This window comes from Aedes aegypti, chromosome 3 (assembly GCF_002204515.2).
Source record: "Aedes aegypti strain LVP_AGWG chromosome 3, AaegL5.0 Primary Assembly, whole genome shotgun sequence".
Lineage (NCBI taxonomy): Eukaryota > Metazoa > Arthropoda > Insecta > Diptera > Culicidae > Aedes > Aedes aegypti.
Genome location: NC_035109.1, coordinates 253,878,334 through 253,884,463, shown reverse-complemented (window position 1 = coordinate 253,884,463; position 6,130 = coordinate 253,878,334).

Sequence of the window (6,130 nt, the reverse complement as noted above, 5' to 3'; positions counted from 1 at the left end):
AAAAATTGGAAACGGCGTTCGAAGACAAGGGACTGTCTCGGCAAATGTGTGTAGCAGTGTATCTCATCAACCGATCTCCGACTCGTGGGCACAAACTGACCCGGTCAAGTACGATCTGACGATAGACCAGATGGACGCAATTACGGCAGGTCCGTCCCACTCGGGCTCAGATTGGGTACCACTTCTAGTACTGCACTTGGTCCCTCGGTAGTGCAAAAGGTACCCAAGTTTGACAGATCGCAATACAATTTTCACGGCATTCTAGATTACCTTATGAGCCATAAAATTTTGGGCAACTGCAAGGGACATGGAGGTCTTTAATTTGACTTTGTTAAAACTTGTTATTATTTTTTTTTGTCTTTGGTTACGGCCTTCCTGCAAGGAGATCTCGACGACGAGATATTCATGGAGCAACCTCCATGCTTCGTAGACGAAAAAAAGAAGACGATGGTATGCAAACCACAAACTAGATGAGGCGCTGCGACGTTTTGGACTGACACCAACGAAATACAACCCGTGTATCTACATCGGCTTCCGAGGAGGCAAGATTCTGATTGTTGCCATATACGTCGACGACCTAATGATCTTCAGTAACGATCGTATGTGGACGAAGAAGCTGAAGAAACAGCTATCCAGCTGCTTCCGTATGAATGATTTGGGACAAGCGCAACACTGCCTTAGAATCCGGATCGAGAGGAAAAACGACTCCATCGCTTTGGATCAAGATTCGTACGTAGAGTCGGTTCTGAAGCGGTTCAACATGGATCAATCCAAACCTGTGAAAGTACGACGATGAATCCGCTCTGATGAAGGACGTTCCGTATCAGGAAGCTGTCGGATGTCTCATGTCGATCCCGATCCCGATTACCGATGGCCTTACCAAACCACTGCAGCGGACGGAGTTTGATGAGTGCCGTAAGATGATGGGAATCCGCGGCTTGAGGAGGAGTGTTGAAGTAGTATCTCAGCAAGCCTTGATATTCATATCAGAAAATATATTAGTTCCTTTCTAATCACTACCGGGTACCCCCGTTGGTTTGACCACATTTAATCTGAACACATTTTAATCTGTACACTAAGAACAGCGTGCAGTTGAAATTACTATATTAGAGGGTTAAATTAAATACACAACGCGACTTGATTTGTGCAGACTATATTTGCATTTATTTCAAATAATTTGTACATTCAATTTTACCATGGCACCATTTCGACAGTAAAAATTACAATATCATGGTTAAAAACTTGCAGCAGGCCAGAATCGAATCGGGGATCTTGCGATTATCAAGCGCGAACGCTTACCGCTCGGCTATCGATGCGGTTGAAATCGAGGGAACAAAACGCAAATAAAAAGCGTTCTTGATAGCTCAATCGGGATTGAAATAGTAAATTTAAAAACTTGTTCATGGTTCTCATTACTTCAATGCTTGTTTCAGTGTACCCCGCTAATTTGCACAACGATCAGATTAGAAATGATTCAAACGTCATTTAGCTCATGGAACGGATTGAAGTGAGATGGAACGCTGTGGAACGGAACGCAGAATCAAAACAAAACAGTGAAAGAGGCAACACCACAAAAACGAAGTACATGATAGCTGGTGGTCAATTGAAGGAAGTCGACCGGAGAGCTTTCGGGGTGTTTGAACGTAAAGTGCTGCGAACAATACTCGGCGGTAAACTAGAAAACGGAATCTGGCGGCGTCGCATGAATAACGAGTTGTACCAAGTGTATAAAGAGGTGGATATTGCCAAGCACATATAACACGGCAGGCTGCGTTGGGCTGATCACGTTGCCCGTATGCCGGAAGAACGACAAGCAAAGAGAATATTCAACAGAGAACCCGGACGAGGCCGCCGACTACGTGGTGGACCGCGCACACGATGGCTTTTTGCGGTAGAGGAGGACTTAAGGGCACTTAACGTTCAGGGCGATTGGAAGCGATTGGACCAGGACCGAGCCCAGTGAAGAAGACTCATCCATTCGGCGCAGATTCATCGTAGCGAATTGTAGCCCATCAAGTATCAAGTAAGTATCTCTGATCCATGGAGAAAATCACCCCTTCAAGTAATGTGTATCTTAAATGCATTCGATAAAAGTGAAACATGAAATGTATGTGATTACACATGAGTTAATCATGCTTTGATTGAAAAGAAACTTTGGCGATAGTGTATTGACTTCGCACATACGCTCCATGTGCAAACCCCCTTTGCAAAAATCCATGTAGGTTGGCACATGAATCAAATGGGAACTTTATTTTGAGTGTATAAAAGGCATTGTCGAATAATTAAAATTTGCATTTTAAGGTTAAGTAGCCCGTAATTCGTTTTGGCAATAATGATGACTTTTCTGCTTGCATTTCAAAGTGATAAAACTCAGGCTTAATAGTTTATATTGACTTGAAAAAGTATCACTGTACGTGCTAACATGCATAAAGTATGCTGATACTTTTTCAGGTGCGTCAGTGCAAAACCAACTAAATTTCTTTGATTCGAAATCGAGACATGAATTAGCAACAATCATCAACGACGCGTATAAATTTCAATGACGGCCTACTTCGCCTTAATCATTAATTTCGAATCTCGAGCTTTCGTTTAGTGTAACACAATCTTAAAGCTGGATGAAATTAACTCGCGTTTGGGCGATTTTCCATTCCTCGTGTACGCAGTTTTGTTTTGATTCTCCTCTTCGTCGGGTCGTCCGTCGATTTACTGTTATGTTTTTGTCGCTTTCACTTCGCATTCGCAAGCTGGGTAATTTTTCATCGCGCATCAAGAGTTGATGTTCAATTTTGTGAAGTTTTCACTTAACATATTAGCATTAATTTACTATCCACAAGTGATTTGTTATCCACAGGTTATAATAAGATTGGATCTAAGTATTATCTAGCAGGATGCAATGCGTAATCAAGACGGAACCAACTTTAGATATAAACTTTCACGAAGCAGTGGATCAAACGTAAGTAGAAAATAATTGGAATTTAATGATTGTGGTCACTCGATGTTGTGGTAAATAGATCTTTGTCTACAGCGAAATGCATTAAACAGAATATACAGTATTGAAAATATTGAGCTATTTAGTGCAGCTAATACATTCAATGTTATTTAAAGAGTTTTCATTCAAACCATAACGAAAGTATAAAATGCCGGAACTCATATTTCATTTGTTGCAACGTCTCATCGTAATAGGCTGTTTTTCATCACTTTAATTTTTCATGAAACGGCCTACTTTGCCGCACCGTTGTCGCATTATTGTATGAATTTATTACGCAACTAATCGCCGTTGGGAATGCGTTGCATAATGACTTATTATACAACGCTAGTTTATTACGTAATGTATTTGAGTTGTGTAATTGGTTATTACACAACGATTTGTGAAAAATGAAAAATAGTAGTTTACGCAATAAGTTGCATAGTGATGATTTTTACAGTATGAGCCGTACATTTATTCAACAATGCTTGTCGAGTTGGATTATTAAATTAAAGCAAACCCTCCTATTATATATTCAACATTAAACCCTGAAACTAATTCAGATAATACAATTAGTTTCCGCTAAACAAGAAGCAAATCAAACTAATCCTAAAGAAAAACTAAACACAATAAATCACATATACTTCTGATATATAAAAAAAAAAAAAATCAAAAAATTATAATTTCCAATTAAAAAAATAAAACCTAATAAAATTAAAGCAAATTTAACCTCATAAGAGATAAACCCAGTTCCAGTCCAGCTTTAAAAAGTTATATCGAGATGCGTTCACCATTATTTTGCAATTTATTAAAATTGATGAGAACATGAAAAACAGCTGCCTAACGAAATAGCGTTGTGTAGTACAATTCCTCATCATAATACCTAGGGTTTGTTCACAAATTTCATAACGCCGAAAATGGCCATTTTTGGTACCCACCCAGCCCCTCGTAACACTTTTTGTAAGACTATTTTGAAAATTTTGTATGAGCTGTAACATTTTGTGGATACCCACCCACCTCGTTTAGCGTTATGAAATTTTGTGAACAGGTTCCTATTTATTTTGAAACAATGAATGAAGCATGAGCGGTGAATAGCGTCTTTAAGGTACTCGACAAGCCTCGGTAGACAACTCGTACTGTAAAATTCGGGTCTAGGTCATTTGGCATACCATAACGCTATTTGGCATATAGCTTTAGGCATAACGGTCATTTGGCATAACATTTTTTCATGAAGAACAGTCATCTTTTGAGAAAAAGGATAAATTTTTGGTTATGGAAAATGACCTTATGGTTTTAAATGGTTAAACAACTATGCTGCTGGAGCCACAAAGTGCTCAATAAATATTATGAGAATGAATTGTAAAAAAAAAAAAAAAAATATTTATATTTAATAATTTCTATTTTTACTCCAGATGTTCCTCGAGCCAATATATGACACGTCGAAATTATGCAGATACATGTCCCACATTACGACTGCCGGATGTAACGGAATCTTCTACGGACGCTATGAATCGCCTATTGCAGCATTGGGGTCTGGAGGCATTGAGCAACAGATTCGCCGAGCACTTGATTGACCTGAATGTACTGGACTATATCCTGGATGTGGACATCGTAGATTTGTGCCGGGATTTGCCGATTCGGTACAGGCTCGTTTTAAGACACAATCTGCAAAACGGGGTAACATCCATTTGAATTTGAATGCGACACAATGCGAATCAAACTTGCTTCCTCATTGTAGTACCACAAAAACGCTGTCGTGGCGGAACAGTCGGACAAAGAACAGCACACGTTTGAAAACGATGCAAAAGATCAGTACAATATCAATCCAGATTATTTAGGAAATTACTCCCAACCTCCAAATTTCGTATCAGTTCCAGAAACGTCGGTGAACAAATATGATTTTTCTGGAGCTGAATCTGAGAGAGAGGATGCGGTAAGTAAAATAATATGTATTTTCGTGTTTACAATCGATTCGATTTTATATTGCAATTGGTATCCAAATTTAATACATGCCTCGTATTAGCACATTGCAAAGAAAGACAAGAAACCGAAGCAAAGGAAGTTTGCTTTGAATGACGGCCCAACATCTATTTTATATTTGATACAAATAGATCTGATAGGGGTAAACGGCGCAAGATGAGCATCCTAAGGATAAGCTCGATTTAAGCCTATCTGAAGGTTCTTATTTCGGTAAAATTAGTAATCATCTTTATATATGAGCAATACTCTTTGAAACCAGGCCGCCATCGGCACCCATCGTTAGAATTCCAATTTTATGTCACTGATCGCTAGTATATGCTAAAACTTAAAGGTGGTCCTTTCGTTTTTCTCAAATCGGTGGACCTCTCGTACGTCAGCTATCTAAACAGTTTGCGAAAAAGCCCATTTTCTATAAATCTTAAGTATCTCTTTACGTGATATTTCTCATATTTCTCTTGGAAACTTAGTGGCATCGTATAGAGGAAAGATATAGATGTCATCTGAAATTAAAAAAAAAAAAAATTGGCGGCCGTTTTGAATTTGGTAGCCATCTTGAATTTTGTTAGAAAAGCCGTTTTTTCACTATTAGTGCACCGCTCGTTCAGAATTTTGAGGTCGCAATTAGAAAGCTGAGAAAAAAAACTGAGTAAGGCTATGAAATCTAGGTGACCAATGGCATTTACCCTATGAAATTAACGATTTTCTAAATCATTTTCTACGATGTTGACGTATACCCGATCAGAGAGGCATAACAAAATTATAACAACCTGAGATATTTTTATCAAAAATTGTTTTATAATGCGTAGTATGCACCTGAAACGTAAACGGCTCAAGTAAAATTTCTCCTTTTTACCGAAGTAATTTTGACAGCTGATCCAGTATGAGCGAAATGTCACTTTTACTTGCGGAATAATTGAGCGGCACATTTTTCCGTACGGAAAAGTGACAGCTCCATTTGATTTGTACAGCAGGCGTTACCGATGTTATGAAATCAGCTCTACTTCTCAGCAGCGTACAGCTCAAGTAATTTCGGTAGCGGAATCATTCCTTGACCGTTTCTTGTCCTATCCTTTTGCACAGTACTTATGATCAGCGTACCGGCCATAACACAGGTTGATAAAAAGTATACCTCGTTAGATGATAAAATATCAAAAATTATAACAAAAAAACCTCTACGAGAAACAA